The sequence below is a fragment of the Narcine bancroftii genome, chromosome 3 (genome assembly GCF_036971445.1).
Source record: "Narcine bancroftii isolate sNarBan1 chromosome 3, sNarBan1.hap1, whole genome shotgun sequence".
Taxonomy (NCBI): Eukaryota; Metazoa; Chordata; class Chondrichthyes; order Torpediniformes; family Narcinidae; genus Narcine; species Narcine bancroftii.
In genome coordinates, this window is record NC_091471.1 from 372,997,921 (window position 1) to 373,015,749 (window position 17,829).

The window sequence follows — 17,829 nt, forward strand, 5'->3', positions numbered from 1 at the left end:
CCCCGCCTCAGATTCCCTGCCTCAGATTCCCTGCCTCTGATTGCCTGCCTCTGATTCCATGCCTCTGATTCCCTGCCTCTGATTCCCTGACTCTGATTCCCTGCCTCTGATTCCCTGCCTCTGATTCCCTGCCTCTGATTCCCTGCCTCTAAATCCCTGCCTCTGATTCCTTGCCTCTGATTCCGCGCCTCTGATTCCCCACCTCTCTTTCCGTGTCTCTGATTCCCCGCCTCAGATTCCCTGCCTCAGATACCCTGCCTCTCTTTGCCTGCCTATATTTCCGTGCCTCTTTCTCTGCATCTAGATTCCCACATCTGATTTGCCCCCTCTGATTACCCGCCTCTGATTCCATGCCTCTGATTCCCCGCCTCTGATTCCCCGCCTCTGATTCCCCACCTCTGATTCCCTGCCTCAGATTCCCTGCCTCAGATTCCTTTCCTCAGATTCCCTGCCTCTGTTTCCCCGCCTCTGATTCCCCACGTCTGATTCCCCACCTCAGATTCCCCGCCTCTGATTCCCTGCCTGAGATTCCATGCCTCTAATTCCCTGCCTCAGATTCCCTTCATCTTATTCCCTTCATCTGATTCCCTGCCTCTGATTCCCCGCCTCTGATTCCCCACCTCAGATTTCCCGGCTCTGATTCCCTGCCTCAGATTCCCTGCGACAGATTCCCTGCCTCAGATTCCCTGTCTCTGATTCCCCGCCTCTTATTCCCCACCTCTTATTCCCCGCCTCAGATTCCCCGGCTCTGATTCCCTGCCACAGATTCCCTGCCTCAAATTCCCTGCCTCTGATTCCCCGCATCTGATTCCCCGCCTGTGATTCCCCGCCTCTGATTCCTCGCATCTGATTCCCAGCCTCTGATTCCCCGCCTCTGATTCCACGCCTCTGATTCACCGCCTCTGATTCTTCGCCTCAGATTCCCCAGCTCTGATTCCCTGCCTCAGATTCCATGCCTCAGATTCCCTGCCTCCGATTCCCCGCCTCTGATTCCCCGCCTCTGATACCCCGCCTCTGATTCCCCGCATCTGAATCCCAGCCTCTGAATCCACGCCTCTGATTCTCCGCCTCTGTTTCCCCGGCTCTGATTCCCTGCCTCAGATTCCCTGCGACAGATTCCCTGCCTCAGATTCCCTGCCTCTGATTCCCCGCCTCTTATTCCCCACCTCTTATTCCCCGCCTCAGATTCCCCGGCTCTGATTCCTTTCCTCAGATTCCCTGCCTCAGTTTCCCCGCCTCTGATTCCCCACATCTGATTCCCCACCTCAGATTCCCCGCCTCTGATTCCCTGCCTGAGATTCCATGCCTCAGATTCCCCGCCTCAGATTCCCTGCCTCAGATTCCGCGCCTCAGATTCCACGCCTCAGATTCCCCGCCTCAGATTCCCCGCCTCAGATTCCCCTCCTCAGTTTCTCCGCCTCAGATTCCCCGCCTCAGATTCCCTGCCTCAGATTCCCTGCCTCAGATTCCCTGCCTCAGCTTCCGTTCATCAGCTTCCCTGCCTCTGATTGCCTGCCTCTGATTCCCTGCCTCTGATTCCCTGCCTCTGATTCCCTGCCTCTGATTTCCAGCCTCTGATTCCCTGCCTCTGATTCCCTGCCTCTGATTCCGCACCTTTGATTCCACGCCTCTCTTTCCTTGTCTCTGATTCCACGCCTCTGATTCCCTGCCTCTGATACCCTGCCTCTCTTTGCCTGCCTCTATTTCCGTGCCTCTTTCTCTGCATCTCGTTTACCACATCTCATTTCCCCCCTCTGATAACCCGCCTCTGATTCCCCGCCTCTGATTCCCTGCCTCAGATTCCCCGGCTCTGATTCCCTGCCTCAGATTCCCCGCCTCGGATTCCCCGCCTCTGAATCCCCGCCTCTGATTCCCCACCTCTGATTCCCCACCTCTGATTCCCCACCTCTAATTCCCCGCCTCTGATTCCCCGCCTCAGATTCCCTGGCTCTGATTCCCTGCCTCAGATTCACTGCGACAGATTCCGTGCCTCAGATTCCCTGCCTCTGATTCCCCGCCTCTTATTCCCCGCCTCTTATTCCCTGCCTCAGATTCCCCGGCTCTGATTCCCTGCCTCAGATTCCGTGCCTCAAATTCCCTGCCTCTGATTCCCCGCATCTGATTCCCCGCCTCTGATTCCCCGCCTCTGATTCCTCGCATCTGATTCCCCGCCTCTGATTCCCCGCCTCTGATTCCACGCCTCTGATTCCCCGCCTCTGATTCCCCGCATCAGATTCTCCAGCTCTGATTCCCTGCCTCAGATTCCCTGCCTCAGATTCCCTGCCTCCCATTCCCCGCCTCTGATTCCCCGCCTCTGATTCCCCGCCTCTGATTCCCCGCCTCTGAATCCCAGCCTCTGAATCCCCGCCTCTGATTCCCCGCCTCTGTTTCCCCGCCTCGGATTCCCCGCCTCCGATTCCCCGTCTCTGATTCCCTGCCTCTGATTACCCGCCTCCATTTCCGTGCAACATTCCCGGCCTCCGTTTCCCCACATCTCTTTCCCCGCCTCAGATTCCACGCCTCTGATTCCCCGCCTCTGATTCCCCACATTTCATTCCACGCCTCTCTTTCCCTGCCTCTATTTCCACGCCTCTTTCTCTGCCTCTCTTTCCCCACATCTCTTTTCCTCCCTCTGATTCCCCACCTCTGATTCCCCTCCTCTGATTCCCTGCCTCAAATTCCCTGCCTCTGATTCCCCGCCTCTGATTCCCCGCCTCTGATTCACCTCCTCTGATTCCCTGCCTCTGATTCTCTGCCTCTGATTCCCTGCCTCTGATTCCCACCTCTGATTCCCTGCCTCTGATTCCCTGCCTCTGATTCCCTGCCTCTGATTCCGCGCCTCTGATTCCACGCCTCTCTTTCCGTGTCTCTGATTCCCCGCCTCTGATTCCCTGCCTCAGATACCCTGCCTCTCATTCCCTGCCTCTATTTCCGTGCATCTTTCTCTGCATCTTGTTTCCCACATCTCATTTCCCCCCTCTGATAAACCGCCTCTGATTCCATGCCTGTGATTCCCTGCCTCAGATTCCCTGCCTCAGATTCCCTGCCTCAGATTCCCTTCATCTTATTCCCTTCATCTGATTCCCTGCCTCTGATTCCCCACCTCTGATTCCCCGCCTCTAATTCCCCACCTCTGATTCCCCGCTTCTGATTCCCCACCTCAGATTCCCTGCCTCAGATTCCCTGCATCAGATTTCCTGCCTCAGATTCCCTACCTCTGATTTCCCACTTCTGATTACCCGCCTCTGATTCCCCTCCTCTGATTCCCCGCCTCTGATTCCCCACCTCTGATTCCCCGCCTCAGATTCCCCGGCTCTGATTCCCCGCATCTGATTCCCTGCCTCTAATTCCCCGCCTCTGATTCCCGGCCTCTGATTCCCTGCCTCTGATTCCCCGCCTCTGATTCCCCGCCTCCCTTTCCGCTCAACTTTCCCGGCCTCCGTTTCCAAACATCTCTTTCCCCGCCTCTAATTCCCCGCCTCAGATTCCCCGGCTCTGATTCCCTGCCTCAGATTCCCTGCCTCAGATTCCCCGTCTCTGATTTCCCACCTCTGATTGCCCGCCTTTGATTCCCCGTCTCTGATTCCCCGCCTCTGATTCCCCAACTCTGTCTCTATGCCTCTCTTTCACCTCTGCTCTTTCCCCTCCACTCTTTCCGCGCCTTTCTTTCCCTCCCTCAATTTCAACAACTCTGTTTGATCTGTTCTGTGTACCTCATTTTCAACACACAATTTCCAACCACTATGTTTCACCCATCTCTTTCCCCGCCTCTATTTAACTGCCTATGTTTACCCACCTCTGTTTACCCGCCTGTTTCACCGCCTCTCATTCCCCACCTCAGATTCCCCGCCTCAGATTCCCCGCCTCTGATTCCCTGCCTCTGATTCCCTGCCTCTGATTCTCTGCCTCTGATTCCCTGCCACTGATATCCCGCCTCCGATTCCACACCAATGTTTCACCGCCTCTGTTTAACTGCCTCTTATTTCCCGGCTCACATTCGCCGGCTCTGATTCCGCGCCTCTGATCCCACGCTTCTCGTTCTGTGTCTCTGATAGCCCGCCTCTGATTCCCCGCCTCTGATTTCCCACCTCAGATTCCCCTGCTCTGATTCCCTGCATCAGATTCCCTGCCTCAGATTCCCTGCCTCTGATTCCCTGCATCAGATTCCCTGCCTCTGATTCCCCGCCTCTGATTCCCCGCTTCTGATTCCCCGCCTCTGATTCCCCGCCTCAGATTCCCTGCCTATGATTCCCTGCCTCTGATTCCCTGCCTCTGATTCCGCGCCTCTGATTCCACGCTTCTCTTTCCGTGTCTCTGATAGCCCGCCTCTGATTCCTCGCCTCTGATTCCCCGCCTCAGATTCCCCGGCTCTGATTCCCTGCATCAGATTCCCTGCCTCAGATTCCCTGCCTCTGACTCCCTGCATCAGATTCCCTGCCTCTGATTCCCCGCCTCTGATTCCCCGCCTCTGATTCCCCGCCTCAGATTCCTTGCCTATGATTCCCTGCCTCTGATTCCCTGCCTCTGATTCCCTGACTCTGATTCCCTGCCTCTGATTCCCTGCCCCTGATTCCCTGCCTCTGATTCCGCGCTTCTGATTCCACGCCTCTCTTTCCGTGTCTCTGATTCCGCGCCTCTGATTCCCTGCATCTGATACCCTGCCTCTCTTTGCCTGCCTCTATATCCGTGCCTCTTTCTCTGCATCTCGTTTACCACATCTCATTTCCCCCCACTGATAACCCGCCTCTGATTCCCCGCCTCTGATTCCCCGCCTCTGATTCCCTGCCTCTAATTCCCCGCCTCTGATTCCCCACCTCTGATTCCCCACCTCTGATACCCCGCCTCTGATTCCCCGCCTCTGATTCCCCACCTCAGATTTCCCGGCTCTGATTCCCTGCCTCAGATTCCCTGCGACAGATTCCCTGCCTCAGATTCCCTGCCTCTGATTCCCCGCCTCTTATTCCCCACCTCTTATTCCCCGCCTCAGATTCCCCGGCTCTGATTCCCTGCCTCAGATTCCCTGCCTCAAATTCCCTGCCTCTGATTCCCCGCATCTGATTCCCCGCCTGTGATTCCCCGCCTCTGATTCCTCGCATCTGATTCCCAGCCTCTGATTCCACACCTCTGATTCCCCGCCTCTGATTCCCCGCCTCAGATTCCCCAGCTCTGATTCCCTGCCTCAGATTCCCTGCCTCAGATTCCCTGCCTCCGATTCCCCGCCTCTGATTCCCCGCCTCTGATACCCCGCCTCTGATTCCCCGCATCTGATTGCCTGCTTCAGATTCCCTGCCTCAGATTCCCTGCCTCCGATTCCCCGCCTCTGATTCCCCCCCTCTGATAAACCGCCTCTGATTCCATGCCTGTGATTCCCTGCCTCAGATTCCCTGCCTCAGATTCCCTGCCTCAGATTCCCTTCATCTTATTCCCTTCATCTGATTCCCTGCCTCTGATTCCCCACCTCTGATTCCCCGCCTCTAATTCCCCGCCTCTGATTCCCCGCTTCTGATTCCCCACCTCAGATTCCCTGCCTCAGATTCCCTGCATCAGATTTCCTGCCTCAGATTCCCTACCTCTGATTTCCCACTTCTGATTACCCGCCTCTGATTCCCCTCCTCTGATTCCCCGCCTCTGATTCCGCACCTCTGATTCCCCGCCTCAGATTCCCCGGCTCTGATTCCCCGCATCTGATTCCCTGCCTCTAATTCCCCGCCTCTGATTCCCGGCCTCTGATTCCCTGCCTCTGATTCCCCGCCTCTGATTCCCCGCCTCCCTTTCCGCTCAACTTTCCCGGCCTCCGTTTCCAAACATCTCTTTCCCCGCCTCTAATTCCCCGCCTCAGATTCCCCGGCTCTGATTCCCTGCCTCAGATTCCCTGCGTCAAAATCCCCGTCTCTGATTTCCCACCTCTGATTGCCCGCCTTTGATTCCCCGTCTCTGATTCCCCGCCTCTGATTCCCCAACTCTGTCTCTATGCCTCTCTTTCACCTCTGCTCTTTCCCCTCCACTCTTTCCGCGCCTTTCTTTCCCTCCCTCAATTTCAACAACTCTGTTTGATCTGTTCTGTGTACCTCATTTTCAACACACAATTTCCAACCACTATGTTTCACCGCCTCTCATTCCCCACCTCAGATTCCCCGCCTCAGATTCCCCGCCTCTGATTCCCTGCCTCTGATTCCCTGCCTCTGATTCTCTGCCTCTGATTCCCTGCCACTGATATCCCGCCTCCGATTCCACACCAATGTTTCACCGCCTCTTTTTAACTTCCTCTTACTTCCCGGCTCAGATTCGCCGGCTCTGATTCCGCGCCTCTGATCCCACGCTTCTCGTTCTGTGTCTCTGATAGCCCGCCTCTGATTCCCCGCCTCTGATTTCCCACCTCAGATTCCCCTTCTCTGATTCCCTGCATCAGATTCCCTGCCTCAGATTCCCTGCCTCTGATTCCCTGCATCAGATTCCCTGCCTCTGATTCCCCGCCTCTGATTCCCCGCTTCTGATTCCCCGCCTCTGATTCCCCGCCTCAGATTCCCTGCCTATGATTCCCTGCCTCTGATTCCCTGCCTCTGATTCCGCGCCTCTGATTCCACGCTTCTCTTTCCGTGTCTCTGATAGCCCGCCTCTGATTCCTCGCCTCTGATTCCCCGCCTCAGATTCCCCGGCTCTGATTCCCTGCATCAGATTCCCTGCCTCAGATTCCCTGCCTCTGACTCCCTGCATCAGATTCCCTGCCTCTGATTCCCCGCCTCTGATTCCCCGCCTCTGATTCCCCGCCTCAGATTCCTTGCCTATGATTCCCTGCCTCTGATTCCCTGCCTCTGATTCCCTGACTCTGATTCCCTGCCTCTGATTCCCTGCCCCTGATTCCCTGCCTCTGATTCCGCGCTTCTGATTCCACGCCTCTCTTTCCGTGTCTCTGATTCCACGCCTCTGATTCCCTGCATCTGATACCCTGCCTCTCTTTGCCTGCCTCTATATCCGTGCCTCTTTCTCTGCATCTCGTTTACCACATCTCATTTCCCCCCACTGATAACCCGCCTCTGATTCCCCGCCTCTGATTCCCCGCCTCTGATTCCCTGCCTCTAATTCCCCGCCTCTGATTCCCCACCTCTGATTCCCCACCTCTGATTCCCCGCCTCTGATTCCCCGCCTCTGATTCCCCACCTCAGATTTCCCGGCTCTGATTCCCTGCCTCAGATTCCCTGCGACAGATTCCCTGCCTCAGATTCCCTGCCTCTGATTCCCCGCCTCTTATTCCCCACCTCTTATTCCCCGCCTCAGATTCCCCGGCTCTGATTCCCTGCCTCAGATTCCCTGCCTCAAATTCCCTGCCTCTGATTCCCCGCATCTGATTCCCCGCCTGTGATTCCCCGCCTCTGATTCCTCGCATCTGATTCCCAGCCTCTGATTCCACACCTCTGATTCCCCGCCTCTGATTCCCCGCCTCAGATTCCCCAGCTCTGATTCCCTGCCTCAGATTCCCTGCCTCAGATTCCCTGCCTCCGATTCCCCGCCTCTGATTCCCCGCCTCTGATACCCCGCCTCTGATTCCCCGCATCTGAATCCCAGCCTCTGAATCCCCGCCTCTGATTCCCCGCCTCTGTTTCCCCGCCTCGGATTCCCCGCCTCTGATTACCCGCCTCCCTTTCCGCGCAACTTTCCCGGCCTCCGTTTCCCCACATCTCTTTCCCCGCCTCAGATTCCACGCCTCTGATTCCCCGCCTCTGATTCCCCACCTTTCATTCCCCGCCTCTCTTTCCCTGCCTCTATTTCCGCGCCTCTTTCTCTGCCTCTCTTTCCCCACATCTCTTTTCTTCCCTCTGATTCCCCGCCTCTGATTCCCCTCCTCTGATTCCCTGCCTCTGATTCCCTGCCTCTGATTCCCCGCCTCTGATTCCCCGCCTCTGATTCCCCTCCTCTGATTCCCTGCCTCAGATTCCCTGCCTCTTATTCCCTGCCTCTGATTCCCCGCCTCTGATTCCCTGCCTCTGATTCCCTGCCTCTGATTCCCTGCCTCTGATTCCGGTCCTCTGATTCCAAGCCTCTCTTTCCGTGTCTCTGATTCCCCGCCTCTGATTCCCTGCCTCTGATACCCTGCCTCTCATTCCCTACCTCTATTTCCGTGCATCATTCTCTGCATCTTGTTTCCCACATCTCATTTCCCCCCTCTGATAACCCGCCTCTGATTCCATGCCTGTGATTCCCTGCCTCAGATTCCCCGCTTCAGATTCCCCTACTCAGATTCCCCGCCTCAGATTTCCCGCCTCAGATTCCCTGCCTCAGATTCCCTGCCTCAGATTCCCTGCCTCAGATTCCCAGCCTCAGATTCCCTTCATCTGATTCCCTTCATTTGATTCCCTGCGTCTGATTCCCGGCCTCTGATTCCCCGCCTCTGATTCCCCGCCTCTGATTCCCCACCTCTGATTCCCTGCCTCAGATTCCCTGGCTCAGATTCCCTGCTTCAGATTCCCTGCCTCAGATTCCCTGCCACTGATTCCCCGCATCTGATTCCCCGCCTCTGATTCCCCGCCTCTGATTCCCTGCCTCTGATTCCCCGCCTCTGAATCCCCGCCTCTGATTCCTCGCCTCTGATTCCCTGCCTCAGATTCCCCGGCTCTGATTCCATGCCTCAGATTCCCTGACTCAGATTCCCTGCCTCCGATTCCCCGCCTCTGATTCCCCACATCAGATTCCCTGCCTCAGATTCCCTGCATCAGATTTCCTGCCTCAGATTCCCTACCTCTGATTTCCCACTTCTGATTACCCGCCTCTGATTCCCCTCCTCTGATTCCCCGCCTCTGATTCCCCACCTCTGATTCCCCGCCTCAGATTCCCCAGCTCTGATTCCCCGCATCTCATTCCCTGCCTCTAATTCCCCGCCTCTGATTCCCGGCCTCTGATTCCCTGCCTCTGATTCCCCGCCTCTGATTCGCCGCCTCCCTTTCCGCACAACTTTCCCGGCCTCCGTTTCCAAACATCTCTTTCCCCGCCTCTAATTCCCCGCCTCAGATTCCCCGGCTCTGATTCCCTGCCTCAGATTCCCTGCCTCAGATTCCCCATCTCTGATTTCCCACCTCTGATTGCCCGCCTCTGATTCCCCGTCTCTGATTCCCCGCCTCTGATTCCCCAACTCTGTCTCTATGCCTCTCTTTCACCTCTGCTCTTTCCCCTCCACTCTTTCCACGCCTTTCTTTCCCTCCCTCAATTTCAACAACTCTGTTTGATCTGTTCTGTGTACCTCATTTTCAACACACAATTTCCAACCACTATGTTTCACCCATCTCTTTCCCCGCCTCTATTTATCTGCCTATGTTTACCCACCTCTGTTTACCCGCCTGTTTCACCGCCTCTCATTCCCCACCTCAGATTCCCCGCCTCAGATTCCCCGCCTCTGATTCCCTGCCTCTGATTCCCTGCCTCTGATACTCTGCCTCTGATTCCCTGCCACTGATATCCCGCCTCCGATTCCACACCAATGTTTCACCGCCTCTGTTTAACTGCCTCTTATTTCCCGGCTCAGATTCGCCGGCTCTGATTCCGCGCCTCTGATTCCACGCTTCTCGTTCCGTGTCTCTGATAGCCCGCCTCTGATTCCCCGCCTCTGATTCCCCACCTCAGATTCCCCTGCTCTGATTCCCTGCATCAGATTCCCTCCCTCAGATTCCCTGCCTCTGATTCCCTGCATCAGATTCCCTGCCTCTGATTCCCCGCCTCTGATTCCCCGCTTCTGATTCCCCGCCTCTGATTCCCCGCCTCAGATTCCCCGGCTCTGATTCCCTGCATCAGATTCCCTGCCTCAGATTCCCTGCCTCTGACTCCCTGCATCAGATTCCCTGCCTCTGATTCCCCGCCTCTGATTCCCCGCTTCTGATTCCCCGCCTCTGATTCCCCGCCTCAGATTCCTTGCCTATGATTCCCTGCCTCTGATTCCCTGCCTCTGATTCCCTGACTCTGATTCCCTGCCTCTGATTCCCTGCCCCTGATTCCCTGCCTCTGATTCCGTGCTTCTGATTCCACGCCTCTCTTTCCGTGTCTCTGATTCCGCGCCTCTGATTCCCTGCCTCTGATACCCTGCCTCTCTTTGCCTGCCTCTATATCCGTGCCTCTTTCTCTGCATCTCGTTTACCACATCTCATTTCCCCCCACTGATAACCCGCCTCTGATTCCCCGCCTCTGATTCCCCGCCTCTGATTCCCTGCCTCTAATTCCCCGCCTCTGATTCCCCACCTCTGATTCCCCACCTCTGATTCCCCGCCTCTGATTCCCCGCCTCTGATTCCCCACCTCAGATTTCCCGGCTCCGATTCCCTGCCTCAGATTCCCTGCGACAGATTCCCTGCCTCAGATTCCCTGCCTCTGATTCCACGCCTCTTATTCCCCACCTCTTATTCCCCGCCTCAGATTCCCCGGTTCTGATTCCCTGCCTCAGATTCCCTGCCTCAAATTCCCTGCCTCTGATTCCCCGCATCTGATTCCCCGCCTGTGATTCCCCGCCTCTGATTCCTCGCATCTGATTCCCAGCCTCTGATTCCCCACCTCTGATTCCACGCCTCTGATTCCCCACCTCTGATTCCCCGCCTCAGATTCCCCAGCTCTGATTCCCTGCCTCAGATTCCCTGCCTCAGATTCCCTGCCTCCGATTCCCCGCCTCTGATTCCCCGCCTCTGATACCCCGCCTCTGTTTCCCCGCATCTGAATCCCAGCCTCTGAATCCCCGCCTCTGATTCCCCGCCTCTGTTTCCCCGCCTCGGATTCCCCGCCTCTGATTACCCGCCTCCCTTTCCGCGCAACTTTCCCGGCCTCCGTTTCCCCACATCTCTTTCCCCGCCTCAGATTCCACGCCTCTGATTCCCCGCCTCTGATTCCCCACCTTTCATTCCCCGCCTCTCTTTCCCTGCCTCTATTTCCGTGCCTCTTTCTCTGCCTCTCTTTCCCCACATCTCTTTTCTTCCCTCTGATTCCCCGCCTCTGATTCCCCTCCTCTGATTCCCTGCCTCTGATTCCCTGCCTCTGATTCCCCGCCTCTGATTCCCCGCCTCTGATTCCCCTCGTCTGATTCCCTGCCTCTGATTCCCTGCCTCTTATTCCACGCTTCTCGTTCCGTGTCTCTGATAGCCCGCCTCTGATTCCCCGCCTCTGATTCCCCACCTCAGATTCCCCTGCTCTGATTCCCTGCATCAGATTCCCTGCCTCAGATTCCCTGCCTCTGATTCCCTGCATCAGATTCCCTGCCTCTGATTCCCCGCCTCTGATTCCCCGCTTCTGATTCCCCGCCTCTGATTCCCCGCCTCAGATTCCCTGCCTATGATTCCCTGCCTCTGATTCCCTGCCTCTGATTCCGCGCCTCTGATTCCACGCTTCTCTTTCCGTGTCTCTGATTCCCCTCCTCTGATTCCCCGCCTCTGATTCCCCACCTCTGATTCCCCGCCACAGATTCCCCGGCTCTGATTCCCCGCATCTGATTCCCTGCCTCTAATTCCCCTCCTCTGATTCCCGGCCTCTGATTCCCTGCCTCTGATTCCCCGCCTCTGATTCCCCGCCTCCCTTTCCGCACAACTTTCCCGGCCTCCGTTTCCAAACATCCCTTTCCCCGCCTCTAATTCCCCGCCTCAGATTCCCCGGCTCTGATTCCCTGCCTCTGATTCCCTGCCTCAGATTCCCCGTCTCTGATTCCCCGTCTCTGATTTCCCACCTCTGATTGCCCGCCTCTGATTCCCCGTCTCTGATTCCCCGCCTCTGATTCCCCAACTCTGTCTCTATGCCTCTCTTTCACCTCTGCTCTTTCCCCTCCACTCTTTCCGCGCCTTTCTTTCCCTCCCTCAATTTCAACAACTCTGTTTGATCTGTTCTGTGTACCTCATTTTCAACACACAATTTCCAACCACTATGTTTCACCCATCTCTTTCCCCGCCTCTATTTATCTGCCTATGTTTACCCACCTCTGTTTACCCGCCTGTTTCTCCGCCTCTCATTCCCCACCTCAGATTCCCCGCCTCAGATTCCCCGCCTCTGATTCCCTGCCTCTGATTCCCTGCCTCTGATTCTCTGCCTCTGATTCCCTGCCACTGATATCCCGCCTCCGATTCCACACCAATGTTTCACCGCCTCTGTTTAACTGCCTCTTATTTCCCGGCTCAGATTCACCGGCTCTGATTCCGCGCCTCTGATTCCACGCTTCTAGTTCCGTGTCTCTGATAGCCCGCCTCTGATTCCCCGCCTCTGATTCCCCACCTCAGATTCCCCTGCTCTGATTCCCTGCATCAGATTCCCTGCATCAGATTCCCTGCCTCTGATTCCCTGCATCAGATTCCCTGCCTCTGATTCCCTACCTCTGATTTCCCACTTCTGATTACCCGCCTCTGATTCCCCTCCTCTGATTCCCCGCCTCTGATTCCCCACCTCTGATTCCCCGCCTCAGATTCCCCGGCTCTGATTCCCCGCATCTGATTCCCTGCCTCTAATTCCCCGCCTCTGATTCCCGGCCTCTGATTCCCTGCCTCTGATTCCCCGCCTCTGATTCCCCGCCTCCCTTTCCGCACAACTTTCCCGGCCTCCGTTTCCAAACATCTCTTTCCCCGCCTCTAATTCCCCGCCTCAGATTCCCCGGCTCTGATTCCCTGCCTCTGATTCCCTGCCTCAGATTCCCTGCCTCAGATTCCCCGTCTCTGATTTCCCACCTCTGATTGCCCGCCTCTGATTCCCCGTCTCTGATTCCCCGCCTCTGATTCCCCAACTCTGTCTCTATGCCTCTCTTTCACCTCTGCTCTTTCCCCTCCACTCTTTCCGCGCCTTTCTTTCCCTCCCTCAATTTCAACAACTCTGTTTGATCTGTTCTGTGTACCTCATTTTCAACACACAATTTCCAACCACTATGTTTCACCCATCTCTTTCCCCGCCTCTATTTATCTGCCTATGTTTACCCACCTCTGTTTACCCGCCTGTTTCACCGCCTCTCATTCCCCACCTCAGATTCCCCGCCTCAGATTCCCCGCCTCTGATTCCCTGCCTCTGATTCCCTGCCTCTGATTCCGCGCCTCTGATTCCACGCTTCTCGTTCCGTGTCTCTGATAGCCCGCCTCTGATTCCCCGCCTCTGACTCCCCACCTCAGATTCCCCTGCTCTGATTCCCTGCATCAGATTCCCTGCCTCAGATTCCCTGCCTCAGATTCCCTGCGTCAGATTCCCTGCCTCTGATTCCCCGCCTCTGATTCCCCGCTTCTGATTCCCCGCCTCTGATTCCCCGCCTCAGATTCCCTGCCTATGATTCCCTGCCTCTGATTCCCTGCCTCTGATTCCGCGCCTCTGATTCCACGCTTCTCTTTCCGTGTCTCTGATAGCCCGCCTCTGATTCCCCGCCTCTGATTCCCCGCCTCAGGTTCCCCGGCTCTGATTCCCTGCATCAGATTCCCTGCCGCAGATTCCCTGCCTCTGACTCCCTGCATCAGATTCCCTGCCTCTGATTCCCCGCCTCTGATTCCCCGCTTCTGATTCCCCGCCTCTGATTCCCCGCCTCAGATTCCATGCCTATGATTCCCTGCCTCTGATTCCCTGCCTCTGATTCCCTGACTCTGATTCCCTGCCTCTGATTCCCTGCCCCTGATTCCCTGCCTCTGATTCCGCGCTTCTGATTCCACGCCTCTCTTTCCGTGTCTCTGATTCCGCGCCTCTGATTCCCTGCCTCTGATACCCTGCCTCTCTTTGCCTGCCTCTATATCCGTGCCTCTTTCTCTGCATCTCGTTTACCACATCTCATTTCCCCCCACTGATAACCCGCCTCTGATTCCCCGCCTCTGATTCCCCGCCTCTGATTCCCTGCCTCTAATTCCCCGCCTCTGATTCCCCACCTCTGATTCCCCACCTCTGATTCCCCGCCTCTGATTCCCCGCCTCTGATTCCCCACCTCAGATTTCCCGGCTCTGATTCCCTGCCTCAGATTCCCTGCGACAGATTCCCTGCCTCAGATTCCCTGCCTCTGATTCCCCGCCTCTTATTCCCCACCTCTTATTCCCCGCCTCAGATTCCCCGGCTCTGATTCCCTGCCTCAGATTCCCTGCCTCAAATTCCCTGCCTCTGATTCCCTACCTCTGATTTCCCACTTCTGATTACCCGCCTCTGATTCCCCTCCTCTGATTCCCCGCCTCTGATTCCCCACCTCTGATTCCCCGCCTCAGATTCCCCGGCTCTGATTCCCCGCATCTGATTCCCTGCCTCTAATTCCCCGCCTCTGATTCCCGGCCTCTGATTCCCTGCCTCTGATTCCCCGCCTCTGATTCCCCGCCTCCCTTTCCGCACAACTATCCCGGCCTCCGTTTCCAAACATCTCTTTCCCCGCCTCTAATTCCCCGCCTCAGATTCCCCGGCTCTGATTCCCTGCCTCTGATTCCCTGCCTCAGATTCCCTGCCTCAGATTCCCCGTCTCTGATTTCCCACCTCTGATTGCCCGCCTCTGATTCCCCGTCTCTGATTCCCCGCCTCTGATTCCCCAACTCTGTCTCTATGCCTCTCTTTCACCTCTGCTCTTTCCCCTCCACTCTTTCCGCGCCTTTCTTTCCCTCCCTCAATTTCAACAACTCTGTTTGATCTGTTCTGTGTACCTCATTTTCAACACACAATTTCCAACCACTATGTTTCACCCATCTCTTTCCCCGCCTCTATTTATCTGCCTATGTTTACCCACCTCTGTTTACCCGCCTGTTTCACCGCCTCTCATTCCCCACCTCAGATTCCCCGCCTCAGATTCCCCGCCTCTGATTCCCTGCCTCTGATTCCCTGCCTCTGATTCCGCGCCTCTGATTCCACGCTTCTCGTTCCGTGTCTCTGATAGCCCGCCTCTGATTCCCCGCCTCTGACTCCCCACCTCAGATTCCCCTGCTCTGATTCCCTGCATCAGATTCCCTGCCTCAGATTCCCTGCCTCTGATTCCCTGCGTCAGATTCCCTGCCTCTGATTCCCCGCCTCTGATTCCCCGCTTCTGATTCCCCGCCTCTGATTCCCCGCCTCAGATTCCCTGCCTATGATTCCCTGCCTCTGATTCCCTGCCTCTGATTCCGCGCCTCTGATTCCACGCTTCTCTTTCCGTGTCTCTGATAGCCCGCCTCTGATTCCCCGCCTCTGATTCCCCGCCTCAGATTCCCCGGCTCTGATTCCCTGCATCAGATTCCCTGCCGCAGATTCCCTGCCTCTGACTCCCTGCATCAGATTCCCTGCCTCTGATTCCCCGCCTCTGATTCCCCGCTTCTGATTCCCCGCCTCTGATTCCCCACCTCAGATTCCATGCCTATGATTCCCTGCCTCTGATTCCCTGCCTCTGATTCCCTGACTCTGATTCCCTGCCTCTGATTCCCTGCCCCTGATTCCCTGCCTCTGATTCCGCGCTTCTGATTCCACGCCTCTCTTTCCGTGTCTCTGATTCCGCGCCTCTGATTCCCTGCCTCTGATACCCTGCCTCTCTTTGCCTGCCTCTATATCCGTGCCTCTTTCTCTGCATCTCGTTTACCACATCTCATTTCCCCCCACTGATAACCCGCCTCTGATTCCCCGCCTCTGATTCCCCGCCTCTGATTCCCTGCCTCTAATTCCCCGCCTCTGATTCCCCACCTCTGATTCCCCACCTCTGATTCCCCGCCTCTGATTCCCCGCCTCTGATTCCCCACCTCAGATTTCCCGGCTCTGATTCCCTGCCTCAGATTCCCTGCGACAGATTCCCTGCCTCAGATTCCCTGCCTCTGATTCCCCGCCTCTTATTCCCCACCTCTTATTCCCCGCCTCAGATTCCCCGGCTCTGATTCCCTGCCTCAGATTCCCTGCCTCAAATTCCCTGCCTCTGATTCCCCGCATCTGATTCCCCGCCTGTGATTCCCCGCCTCTGAGTCCTCGCATCTGATTCCCAGCCTCTGATTCCCCGCCTCTGATTCCACGCCTCTGATTCCCCGCCTCTGATTCCCCGCCTCAGATTCCCCAGCTCTGATTCCCTGCCTCAGATTCCCTGCCTCAGATTCCCTGCCTCCGATTCCCCCCCTCTGATTCTCCGCCTCTGATACCCCACCTCTGATTCCCCGCATCTGAATCCCAGCCTCTGAATCCCCGCCTCTGATTCCCCGCCTCTGTTTCCCCGCCTCGGATTCCCCGCCTCTGATTACCCGCCTCCCTTTCCGCGCAACTTTCCCTGCCTCCGTTTCCCCACATCTCTTTCCCCGCCTCAGATTCCACGCCTCTGATTCCCCGCCTCTGATTCCCCACCTTTCATTCCCCGCCTCTCTTTCCCTGCCTCTATTTCCGTGCCTCTTTCTCTGCCTCTCTTTCCCCACATCTCTTTTCTTCCCTCTGATTCCCCGCCTCTGATTCCCCTCCTCTGATTACCTGCCTCTGATTCCCTGCCTCTGATTCCCCGCCTCTGATTCCCCGCCTCTGATTCCCCTCCTCTGATTCCCTGCCTCTGATTCCCTGCCTCTTATTCCCTGCCTCTGATTCCCCGCCTCTGATTCCCTGCCTCTGATTCCATGCCTCTGATTCCCTGCCTCTGATTCCGGTCCTCTGATTCCAAGCCTCTCTTTCCGTGTCTCTGATTCCCCGCCTCTGATTCCCTGCCTCTGATACCCTGCCTCTCATTCCCTACCTCTATTTCCCTGCATCATTCTCTGCATCTTGTTTCCCACATCTCATTTCCCCCCTCTGATAACCCGCCTCTGATTCCATGCCTGTGATTCCCTGCCTCAGATTCCCCGCTTCAGATTCCCCTACTCAGATTCCCCGCCTCAGATTTCCCGCCTCAGATTCCCTGCCTCAGATTCCCTGCCTCAGATTCCCTGCCTCATATTCCCAGCTTCAGATTCCCTTCATCTGATTCCCTTCATTTGATTCCCTGCGTCTGATTCCCGGCCTCTGATTCCCCGCCTCTGATTCCCCGCCTCTGATTCCCCACCGCTGATTCCCTGCCTCAGATTCCCTGGCTCAGATTCCCTGCTTCAGATTCCCTGCCTCAGATTCCCTGCCACTGATTCCCCGCATCTGATTCCCCGCCTCTGATTCCCCGCCTCTGATTCCCTGCCTCTGATTCCCCGCCTCTGAATCCCCGCCTCTGATTCCTCGCCTCTGATTCCCTGCCTCAGATTCCCCGGCTCTGATTCCATGCCTCAGATTCCCTGACTCAGATTCCCTGCCTCCGATTCCCCGCCTCTGAATCCCCGCCTATGATTCCCCGCCTCTGATGCCCAGCCTCTGAATCCCCACCTCTGAATCCCCGCCTCTGATTCCCCGCCTCTGATTCCACGCCTCTGATTCCCCGCCTCTGATTCCAGGCCTCTTATTCCCCGCCTCTGATTCCCCACCTCTGATTGCCTGCCACTGATTGCCCACCTCTGATTCCCCGCCTCTGATTCCCCGCCTCTGATTCCCCACCTCTGTCTGTATGCCTCTCTTTCGCCTCCGCTTTTTCCCCTACACTTTTTCTGCGCCTCTCTTTCCCTCCCTCAATTTCAACAACTCTGTTTGATCTGTTCTGTGTACCTCATTTTCAACACACAATTTCCAACCACTATGTTTCACCCATCACTTTCCCCGCCTCTATTTCTCCGCCTATGTTTACCCACCTCTGTTTACCCACCTGTTTCACCGCCTCTGATTCCCCGCCTATGATTCCCCACCTCTGTCTCTACGCCTCTCTTTCGCCTCCACTCTTTCCCCTCCACTCTTTCCGTGCCTGTCTTTCCCTCCCTCAATTTCAACAACACTGTTTGATCTGTTTTGTGTACCTGATTTTAAACACACAAGTTCCAACCACTATGTTTTGCCCGCCTCTTTCCCCGCCTCTATTTATCCACCTATGTTTACCTGCCTC